General features: G+C 34.9%; 1 pseudogene; it reads left to right on the plus strand.

Moving 5' to 3' along the window:
• Positions 1-4,677: 4,677 nt before the first annotated feature.
• LOC132316327 (DNA-directed RNA polymerase II subunit RPB1-like) lies at positions 4,678-9,275 on the plus strand (annotated as a pseudogene).
• Positions 9,276-12,270: the final 2,995 nt, after the last annotated feature.

The raw sequence follows: 12,270 nt of genomic DNA on the forward strand, positions 1-12,270 counted from the left end.
TTGAAAATTAAATAACTTACAAAAAGCATGCTTTTGAGTGAATTCCGTAGTGTTGGAAGGGGCTTGCCATGAACTACCTCACACTCTGCTTCCACTAGTAGATTCTCAAATAGGATTAGTAGATTGGTCAAAAGAAGAGATGGGGTGCTGAGTGGTGAATTGTTGAAAAATAAATTGGTAATTTTTTTTATTAATTACCCAAATAGGATTTTCTATGCCTTAATTGGTCAGAAACATTGTTAGTTAACTAAAATTGAATTAAACTATAGTTGATTTTAGTTGATATATTTTGATTTAGCCCACCCCATTGAGAAATCTTGGATGTTTTGTTTCACATAGAAATATAATCTCTGTAATGTATGAAGGAATCTTTTTGCCATATTTTTATTTTCAAATTTTGGTTTTTGATTTTTTTTTGTTATTTGAATGCAGAATATCAAGATATTGGTTTGTTAATTTTGAAGGTTATTCCTAAACTGATGCATTGTACTTTGTTATTGGATTAATTTAACATAAGAGCTGAGGATAATATGTGTTAATCACATCTCTTTCTATGGTTGAGTTGATACATGATACAAATAGTGCTTAGATGGTGGTTTTTCTAATTGTTATGAGCGAGATTGTGAAACTTCTTTCTCACAACTTGAGTGCTTTCTAATTTTTAGGGTAAGCACCATGTCTTAACATTTAGTAAGAACAAAGTTCAAGAAATATGTCTTCTCGGTCATCAGGTAACAAACTCTTACTTTTTAAAAAAAATTTAATTGACATTTTTAACTATTGGTTATGTTTATTTATTCATATTTTACATACTGATTTTTTATTTTTGTTTTTGTTTCTGTTTCTACATACTGATTTTTTGTTTTTGTTTTTGTTTTTGTTTTTGTTTCTACATACATATATATAATATTGTTATGATGTCGAACAATTTATTAATGGGAATTAAAGACTTGAAAGTTTAGTTTTCAATTTCAGAATACTTCGTATATGTTTTACAAGTTTATTAACAATTTTAAATTTTTTTCACATTTGTCCTAATAATATAGGTCTCTTTTCTGAAAAAAGAGAGTTGATTGGTATGGGTGGAATAGGAAAAAAGAAAATAGGTATGTTTTTTTACCTAGCTAATTGAATTATATAAATCCCATCTTAGTAAGTCTCTTTTCATTTTGTCTTAATCAATGACGGTGTATAATTCGTCTTGAAAAAATGGTGTCCATGTTTTTGTCCACAGCCTTGTATTGAACTAGTACGTAAGGGGCTGCATGCCATCACCCAGACCGACGAACTTGCTTTGGGGATGCTGTAACCCCGAGATCGAGATCGTTATCGAGGCTATAAGGGTGTAGTTGACAGACTACACATCAAATTACCCAGCAAGAAATTAACCATCTGAGACTGGCCCAAGTAGCCCAATTCTCCATTCTTTTGGGATCTAGTCCAAGCACATTGGGACTGGAATACACTCCGAACTGCAGGGGAAGTGCTTAGGACAAGCAAGCGGAGGATTGGAGACTGACTTTCATTCTTTGGGATCTATCCAAGTATGACTGGAAAATAGCCGAACTTGACTTGGAATAGTGAAAAAGAAAATAAGTAAATGATTCCATTGCATTTGATATTTTACTAATTTTGAGATGATTGTATTGTAATTAACATTTCCACCTACTTTGGACGAATTGAGTTTACCTTATTTATGAATTTTGGTTTTGAATTGGCACAATTGTCGTTTGGTCCTCGATGGTTTTTCTTCCACACTCTTTGAATTCTACAATGTTGTTGGATCTTGATGTGTTAATTAAGGCTAACATGTTTTAATATCTTGTACTGCCAAAACAAAATAACCATCGAGGACCTAAATTACACAAAATAAAATAGAAAGGAATTTGTTATATACGGAGTAGTATAGGTAACGAAATTTGTTGTCACAAATAAAAAACATTTATGATACAACGAATGGGGCATTTCAATTGTGAGAGAATAACTTGACACTAGTTGGTGTCGTGAATAACTATATGAAATTTACAAAAATTAAAAATAGAAAAAGAAAAGAAGTGCAATTTACAATATTGCAAGGGTCATTGTTTAAGAAAATATTTTTTATTTTCTAGTAATGATAATCTAGTTATTGATAGAAAATAGAGGTATGGTCTACCATCATTCAAGTATAAAGGCAAAACATTGAGAAGTTAACGTATTGATGGAAATCATGAAACTAACGGATTCAAAAAAAAAAAAAAAAAAAAAAATCTAAAACTCAATAACGCATTTATTAAAGAAAGTTGAGGGGGTGCTGCTGCAGAGGTTGAGGTTGAGGGATGAGCAACATGGCGGATTGGGTTTATGCCATTGATGGTCGTAATGAGGGACTCAGTTCGCTCAGTTTCCTCGGTAATTTCCTGCCTCGCTCCCGCCATATAGCTTGTGTACGTTTAGCAAGTTCTCATACTGCTCTGCCGGAAGATATGGCGCGAACACACAATTTTAGATGCATTCTTGCCCAAGATACTTGCACGCAGCACATGGAGCACACAACATCTTTTCTGTTGAAATATAAGAAACAAGGTCAAAGCGTTACACAATAAGGTAAAATAAAAAAAATATCGAGGGGTAGTTTCGTCCGAAAAGAAAGATAATTGGTTTAATGCGCACTCAGTGTAAAGTAATCTTGTCACATGACTCACGTGAGTCGGTTGTGGATTGCGGGACTAGGACGGTCTTCATTGTGCCTGTTGTTTCGAGACTGAAATCTCCAAAGGCAGGCAGAGAGAGGGAGAAGAGAAATACGATTTCGATCCCGCGAAAGCAACAGAAATTTGAAAACTAAAGAAAACAAAAACAGTTAAAGAAAAATCACTGAAAATTTTGATATTATGAAACAATCTTGAACCTCTACTTCACTGTAAAAAAACCCTAGGCTCACCTGCTTCAAACTCTCACCATGGAAATGTGCTTTCGGTGGTACAAATTGAGCACTACGAGATTATGGAGAGAGGGAAGCCGAAGCCCTCTTAATTGAGCACTGTGAGATTATGGAGGGAGGGAAGCCGAAGCCGAAGAGGGGTGGTCTGAGTGACCCTCGGGTCAGCACCATTGATCGGAACATGAAGTGCAAGACTTGTATGGCGACCATAGACGAGTGCCCGGGGCATTTCGGCCACCTAGAGCTTTCAAAGCCCATGTTTCATGTAGGGTTTATGAAGACTGCGCTCAGTATCATGCGTTGCGATTGCTTCAATTGTTCCAAAATACTAGTGGATGAGGTATTGCCTCAGCCTTCTTCATAATTTACTTATACAAAATCTTGATTTTCTCTAATTTTTTAGTCTTGAGGTTGTTAGTATAGTGGAATGCACAAATAGCATTGAAGTGGGTTAAATCCTAGTGTTAAGAAAAAACTAGAACCATTACATTTAACTCTAACAGTAACAATTATAAATTGGGGAAAATTTTTAGTGACACTATTAAAGTATTAAGCTTTATCCAATTCTTAATTGCTATAATTCTTGACTTCTTAATATGAAAAAATAATTGAAATAAATGGCTTTGCATGTATATATGACAATATTCTAGCATTTTCATGTCACTGCATATTTTTTACTATAATTATGGTGGTTCTTAGAAAAGATATGTTATATTAAGAAGTTTCCCTTTACGAAGAAAATTCAAAGTAAATAAAGCAAAATAAACGTCTACATACATACAACATAAACTAATCTATTATTTAGTTTTTGATAGGCAACTTACTGTGTGTACTTTTGTGGTTGAGAATTTCATTTATCAAAACATGTTATAGGTGAGAATGGTGTCGTATTGGGCAAAAGAGAGAGAGAGAGAATGGTGGAACATATATTTATATATATACTGTGTTTGTTTTTATTTTTATATGTATTTTTATTTTGATACTTAAAAATATAGCATTTTCTTAAACTTATTTGGAATCATGCTGTTCCTCCCAAAAAGTAGTCAATTATTAGAGTCATTAATTTTTTTTTAGTGTTAACCATTAGAGGGTTGGCTGTAGTGGCTCTGAGAGTTCACAAAATTGCATATATAAAGAAGTTGAAACATAGTATTTCTCTTTACTCTGATTCAAGCAATTTATTACAAGCCTGTGTTTGTTGAGAATGTTTTGCTGAATTTTGGCTAGTTGCACTCATAATACTTACTCTCTAGAAGTTATGGTATGTATAGCTATAATCAGGTTTCTGTTTATGTGTCTGTATTCTCATCTGACAAGTAATGAAAAATAGTTGAACTATTGCTTTCATATCCAAAATAGATTTGGTAATGATATATTGATTTTAGGGAGCTGTAATTAGACACTTTCATGTTTATGGATTTGGTTTGCTTTTGTTTTTTGATGTCCCCTGCCTCCCCCCTTACAATTTGTTTGATTTTCCAGAAAATTGGCTGCAAGAATTTTTAATTATAACTGATTATAAATCGACACGTGCTATCTGACTAATGTTTTGTAGGAAGTCTTGAAGTTCAAGCAAGCACTGAGAATAAGAAACCTCAAAAGTAAGCTTAAAAAGATTTTGGATGCATGCAGTACTAAAACCAAATGTGAAGGTGGTGATGAAATTGATATCAGACATCAAGATTCTGATGAACCATTGAAAAAGAGTCATGGTGGTTGCAGTGCTCAGCAACCTCACTATTGAGGGTATGAAAATGATTGCAGAATACAAGGTTCAGAAGAAAAATTATTATCAGGAACAATTTCCCGAACCTGTTGAAAGAAAACAACTACTTTCTGCTGAAAAGTTATCTTACAAACATAAACATAGTTCTCCTCATGCTGTCTCTTACCTAATATTTCCTTCTCTGCGCCTCACTTTAGGTTACTTCGTTCATGAAGCTGATTTTCGCTTGTGCTCAGGTTCTTAGCGTTCTGAAGAGAATAGAGATGAAGACTGCCAATTGTTAGGCTTGAACCCTGACTATGCTCGTCCAGATTGGATGATTCTACAAGTTCTTCCAATTCCTCCACCTCCTGTGAGACTCTCTGTGATGATGGACACCTCTTCCAGAAGTGAGGCAAGTCTTTTCTTGTGGCATCTTTATTCTTATTCAGGTCATCTGCCTTGATGTCTATGGTAGTTTGTAATATGTCCTTTCTTCTCATGTGTATATTGGCTTCAACTCTGCGAAATTCTAGTAAGTGGTAGTCTTTTTAACGTCAAGTTGGTTCTAATCACAGATTCTTCTGCTGGTGCAGGATGATCTAACTCATCAATTGGCGATGATCATTAGACACAATGAGAATCTGAAGACAGGAGAGAAATGGGGCACCAGCACACATCTTATTAGAGTTCTCTCAGTTATTGCAATTCTATATAGCTACATATTTTGATAATGAATTACCAGGCAGCCAAGGGTATGATTGCTTATATTTGCTTTTTCAACTTCTTGATGTTTAATCTGACATATCATTGAAGTACCTTTCCACTTTTCAGGCTACACAAAGATCAGGTAGACCTGTCAAATCAATATGCAGTAGGCTTAAGGCAAAGGAAGGTCGGATAAGGGGTAACTTGATGGGCAAACGAGTTGATTTTTCAGCATGGACAGTAATCACGCCAGATCCAAATATAAACATTGATGAACTGGGAGTACCACGGAGTATTGCGTTGAGTCTCACATATCCAGAAACTGTGACTCCGTATAACATTGGAAGGACTCATGTGTTTCTACATTTTCTTATCCTTTACTAGGAGTTTTTCGCTATTTGTCATAACTGGAAACTTTCTTAATAGGTTGAGGGAACTAGTTGTATATGGGGCCCATCCACCACCTGGTAAAACAGGTGCCAAATATATCATAAGGAATTATGGACAAAGGCTTGATCTTCCTTACCTGAAGAAAAGCAGTGATCACCATCTGGGACTCTAGATACAAGGCAACCTTCATAACTTTCGAATACTTAATGATGAGGTATTGAATCCCTGACTCCTGTTTCCTAACTATTTGTCATCATTGGTGCAGGTTGAGCGACACTTGAGTCACTTGACTGATGGAGACTGTATCCCCTTCATAAGATGTCTATTATGGGGCATAAGATCAAAATTATGCCATACTCAACTTTTCGCTTGAAATTGTCTGTTACCTCACCATACAATGCTGATTTTGATGGGGATGAAATGAACATGCATGTTTCCCAGTCATTTGAAACCAGAGCACAAGTATCGGAGCTAATGATTGTTCCTAAGTGCATTGTGTCACCTCAATCAAATAAGCCTGTAATGGGAATCGTCCAGGACTCACTTTTAGAATGCCGTAAAATGACCAAAAGAGATACATTTATTCAAAAGGTAATTGTGACAGTTTATATTTATTTCCTTTGCTTCCTTCTATGACTTCCTCATGAAGCCTGCCTATTTTGGAATGTTTGCAGAATGTTTTTATGAACATTTTGATGTGGTGGGAGGGTTTTGATGGGAAAATACTTGCTCCTGCAATTTTGAAGACACGGCCTATTTGGACTGGGAAACAAGTTTTTAATCTTATTATAACTAAACAGATAAATCTAACAGACTTTCGGCATGGCATTCAGAATCTGGAAAAGGGTCTATAACTCCGGGTATATTCAAGTTTGAATAGAAAAAGGAGAGCTACTTTCTGGCACCCTCTGCAAGAAGACACTTGGCCCATCCAGTGGTAGTCTTATACATGTCTTTTGGTATGCATTTTCTTGACAATATGTTTTCTAATTAGTGTCTAGTGAATGGCTTGTCTTGCTTGGAATTTTTTTGACATTGATTCTATCTTGTTTTTGCCAGCCAAAGTTTTTGAATTTTTGAATAATTTGTTTGTGTTTTTCAAAATCCCCCACTTTTGTCTGATTATCTGAATGAAAATATCAACTTCACACTTGGTTATGCCAAATTTAAAATCACTGTGAACATTAATGAAACTTTGGATGCCAGTGTTGTCAATCACTGATTTATCATACTTTTTGTTCTTAATTGTGTTGTTGTATACAGGGAAGAAGTTGGTCCAGATGCGGCTCGCAAACTTTTGGGACATGCTCAAGGCTTGTTAATTATTCGCTTTTGCATAATGGTTTTAACATTGGGATTGGGGATAGAATTTCTAATGCTGAAACTATGAAACAAATCAATGAAACCATATGTAAATCAAAGAACAAAGTGAAAGAACTTATCAAGGCTGCTCAAGAAAAGCAGTTGGAGTGAGAACCTCGACTAACAATGATGGATTCAGTTGAGAACAGAGTGAATCAGGTTCTTGAATCAAATGCCTTGTCTGGATTATTTTCTGTTTGATGCTCTGTGTTCAAGTCTGATAGGTTCTGCCATATTTTTTTAGGTGTTGAATAGGGCTCATGATGATGCTGGAAGTAGTGCTCAGAAGAGCTTATCAGAAGGCAAGAATCTTAAGATGATGGGTACTGCAGGGTCTAAAGGTCGTTTCATCAACATATCACAGATGACTGCTTGTGTGAGGCAGCAAAATGTTGAGGGTAAGCGAATTCCTTTCGGGTTCATAAGTCAGATTCTTCCCCATTTCACCAAAGATGATTATGGTCTGGAAAGTAGAGGGTTTGTGGAGAACTCGTATCTACGAAGATTGATCCGACAAGAGTTCTTCTTTCATGCTATGGGTGGTAGGGAAGGTCTAATAGATACTGCAGTGAAGAATTCTGAAACTGGGTATATAGTACAAACAGAGGCATCTCGTGAAGGCTATGGATGATATTATGGTCAAATATCATGGGACCGTGAGGAAATCCACAGGGGATGTGATACAGTTTCTCCATGGGGAATATGGTATGGATGCTGTTGGATAGAACCGCAAAAATTGGATTCTTTGACAATGAAGAGATCAGATTCTGATGAGAGCTATAGATATGAGATTGGTGATGAAAATTGGAAACCAAGTTACATGTTTCCAGATTCTGTTGAAGATTTGAAAACATCATGGAACTATGCTATGTGTTTGATGCTGAAGTTCAGAAACTTGAACCTGATAGGTACCAGCTTGGTATGGAGATCACGACCACCGGTGATAACTCTTGGCCATTGCCTGTTAATGTAGGGAGGATAATCTGGAATGTGCAGAAGACTTGCAAGGATGACACTCGGAGGCCCTCTGATTTACACCCATGGAAATCGTGGAAGCTGTTGATAAGCTTCCGGAGAGGCTTAAGATTGTTCCTGGCGATAACTTGATTAGCGTTGAAGCTCAAAAGACAGCAACCCTATTCTTCAACATCATGCTTCGTAGCACGTTGGCCAGTACAAAGGGCGTTGAAGGAGTACAGGCTTACTCAGGAATCATTTGAGTGTGTTGTTGGTGAGGCAGAGTCTCGCTTCTTACAGTCACTAGTAGCACTAGCACCAGGGGAAATGATTGGTTGTATTGCGGCACAGTCTATTAGCGAGCCCGCCTTGCAGATGACTCTTAATCCGTTCCACTATGCTGGTGTTAGTGCCAAGAATGTCACTCTAGGTGGTCAACGGTTGAGCGAGATCATTAATGTAGCTAAGAAAACGAAGATACCCTATCTCTCTCTGTATATCTGAAGCCTGAGGTAAATAAAACGAAGGAAAAGGCCGAGAATGCCCGGTGTGCTTTAGAATACCCTAGTCTTAGGAGTGTTACGCAAGCTACAGAAGTATGGTATGATCTAGACCCTATGAGCACCATAATTGAGGAAGATGTTGACTTTATCAAATCCTATTATGAAATGCCTGATGAAGAGAGTCTCTTAGAAGATCTCTCTGGTTGCTTCGTATAGTGTTGAATCGGGAGATGATGGTAGATAAGAAACTAATCATGGCTGACATTGCTGAGAAAATTAACCATGAATTTGGTGATGATTTAAACCGCATATTCAGTGATGATAGTGCTGAAGAGTTGCATGATGGATTTGCTGAGGATGATGACTTCCTTAAGAAGATTCTAATATGCTGACAGAAATGGCTCTTTGAGGTATCCCAGGTATCAATAAGGTGTTCATAAAAAATAGTAACGTAAACAAGTTTGATGAGAATGAAGGGTTCAAGGCGGAAAATGAGTGGATGCTGGACACAGAAGGCGTCAATCTGTTATCTGTTATGTGTCGTGAAGATGTTGATGCAAGGAGAACAACAAGTAATCACTTGATTGAAGTTACTGAAGCTCTTGGAATAGAGGCAGTGTGCGATGGATGGTGCGGTCACTTGGAAGATTTCTTTCATAATATTAATGATATGTCTAAAATTTACAAAAATTGGAAGTAAACATTAGGGGCTTAAGGGCCTCTTTGGTACGCATTTGTTTTTGTTATAGAGTGTTTTGAATGGTAATTAGAAGTGTGTCTGATAATTTCTATTTCTTGTTAAGATTTTTGAAATTAGAAATACGAAAAGATATTTGGTAAAAAAAGTATTGAAATATAATGGTCAGTTTAAATATGTCATATAAGAGTTTTTTAAACACAAAAAAATAAAAATGAATGTTCACTACTATCATACCAAACGTTACAGTGCAATAAAATGCACGAAATGTTTTGGTACTGCACAAAATAAAACACTTTCTACAAAACACTTTTTTTCTCCACTCCTGATAATTGATAAAAACAAAAATACCAAGATTGCAAGGGTGCTTCCATTGTTAAGAAAATATTTTGTATTTTCTAGTAATGGATATTGATATAAATATAGAGTTATGGTCTAACAAAATTCGATGATCGGTCTGAGGGACTGAGTTGGCTGAGGAATTTCCCGACCTCACTTACACCGTACACCTTGAATACGTTTAGGAAGTTCTCATATTGCTCCGCCGGAAAATATGGCGCCAATACACAATCGTACGGGCATTCTTGCCCCCAGAAACTTGCATGCAGCGCATGGAACACCACTTAATTAATTTTAAAACAATAAAAATCTGATCGCCGACTGAGGAGAAGAAGAGAACCCGTACCTCTCTCTCCTTAATTCGACTGAAACCCCAATTCTCCTTGCCTAGTTAGCTTGCTTTTGGGACTATTGATAGAGGACTATCCTTTCCATTTTTGTCTTTTACGCACCGTGTGTGTGTATTACTCCCTCGGTCACAATTTTTAGGACAATTATTACGAGGAGTAGTATATACCTATGATACCGTAGGGCGATGTTGTAGACAATGCTTAGCTACTAAGTTACCTATTCTCGTGTGATCTAATAATAAAATAATATATTATTTTTAATAATAAAATAATTCATACATTTTTTTACTTTCTCGAATTAACCATTGAATAAATGTATTTAGTATTTTTAGGTATGAATTATTTTATTATTAAATGTAATGTGTTATTTTATTATTGGGCCACATAAGAATGAGTAGCTTCACCCTACTCACCCACCGTGAGTAGATAAGTATTATCTATATATTGTGGGCCAGTTTACCTATTAAAGGGGGTATGGCGCTGACTAATGGTTTGGAGGCCCACACTTGACCCAATCCTCTATTTAAAAAGCTCACAAAGTCACAATAACTCTCTGTAAAAACTGTAGAAATCACAGCCACATTTTATTTACGTGTTTCAAAATGAAAATTCACAACCACTCCTTTTATTTTTTTATTTTTTATTTTTTATTTTTAATATGTAATTTATTTTTATTTTTATTTTTGAAAAAAAATCATGTATGATTTTGTTTTTAATAAACCCAAACCCAACAAGGAAAACATGACTTGATGGATGGTGCTAAACCAATTTATCTCATGCCTTAATTATAACTGCATTCCAAATACCATCTATATTCGACTAATTATTCAAATATGATTATTTGGACTACAAATTAGTTCAAAATTTCAGTTTAAGCCCAATCATTTCCATGTCCTCATATTGTGTCCAATTATAGATCGCTAACTTTCGAAAAATAATATAAAAAATTTATAGACCGCTTTAGAGTCCGCTATTATTAATAGAATTGTCAAAAAAAATTACCATTAATTACTAAAAAAACATGTTAAGACTTAGGTATTTAATGACACTTTATAATAAATACTTTTCTTAGCTAAGGAGAACTCTTGCCTCTCTCTCCTTCGACTCTTTGCAGATACACCCCCCATCAATAATACTATAATACCACCTTTGAATTAGCTACTTTAGATCTGATATGTTGCTTGTGTTGCACAGACAAGTTGGATACAATTTCATTTTTATTTTTTTTGTATTGATGAGCAAAATAGCAATATTATTTGTTTGTGTTGGTTTGTCAAAGGTATGATGATGTCTACTTCATTACCTTTTTCTTTTTTTCTTTTTATGTTACGAATGTAATGTAGCTTTCTTTGAAAATTTGGATTACACTGTCACATAAACTAAATTATTAAAATAATATTAGGGACGAGAAACGGTGATCATGAGATAACAACAGTCTAATATTAGATAATATTATTATAAAGGGGAGTTTTTGTAATTTTAAAAAAATAAATAGAGATTTTAATGTAATATTAAATAATAAGATTAAATTTTACTTTGTACAGTATAATCAAATTTCTTTTTTTAAGAATAAGATTATTAGATTAGAAGTTAGAGGTATGAAAGCTCGAAACCAAGCTCCCAAAAACAAGGGAAATAACCCAACCGACAGGTTGCCAACTCAATCTTTTAAGCAAAGTATTTATCAGCCAACTTCTCATGCTCTATTTTTAAACTTGCAACTAGTTACTTTTTATTGACGTCTATGTGGATTTCCTTTTCAAATCTCTCTGTCCCCATTTCCAAATGAACCGTGAGGCCATTTACTAAAGTTTTATGACATTAATTTTTCTCTACTTTTTCCTAAAAGTCCTGAACAAATTAACATAATCAATGAGAAACTATTGCAGTAAAAAAAAATGTTGACTTGTGTTATTTGGGAACCACAAGTTTTTATGCAGTCACCTATTAAATATACAATTATAAAAGTTAAAGTTGTGTCTGTGCCTTTTTATCACTGAAAATATTTTTTGAAGTCAATAGTACTTGATTTGTCTAATTAGTTATATCACTTCTTTTTTTTTTTTTTTTTTTTCATTAAATTTAAAATAAAATAAAATAAATAAATAACAAAAAGAGTGATGCATGCCAGACAAATGACCTGTCACCAAAATTATAGGCCCATTTTATGTTCTCTCTTGTGGAATCAATAAATTGAGATAGAAGCTTATAGATTAGAAACCCATCGTATTTCATCCTATCAAAGAAGTTGACGGATCATGACTCCTGATTTTCAACAACACATATATACATGTGTTTAGACGTGATCATATAAGTAGTGTACATGTAGCTGATCA

This window comes from Cornus florida, unplaced genomic scaffold (genome assembly GCF_030987335.1).
Source record: "Cornus florida cultivar Cherokee Brave unplaced genomic scaffold, ASM3098733v1 CherokeeBrave_3.0.0_Hap2_Chr07, whole genome shotgun sequence".
In the NCBI taxonomy this organism is placed as follows: Eukaryota; Viridiplantae; Streptophyta; class Magnoliopsida; order Cornales; family Cornaceae; genus Cornus; species Cornus florida.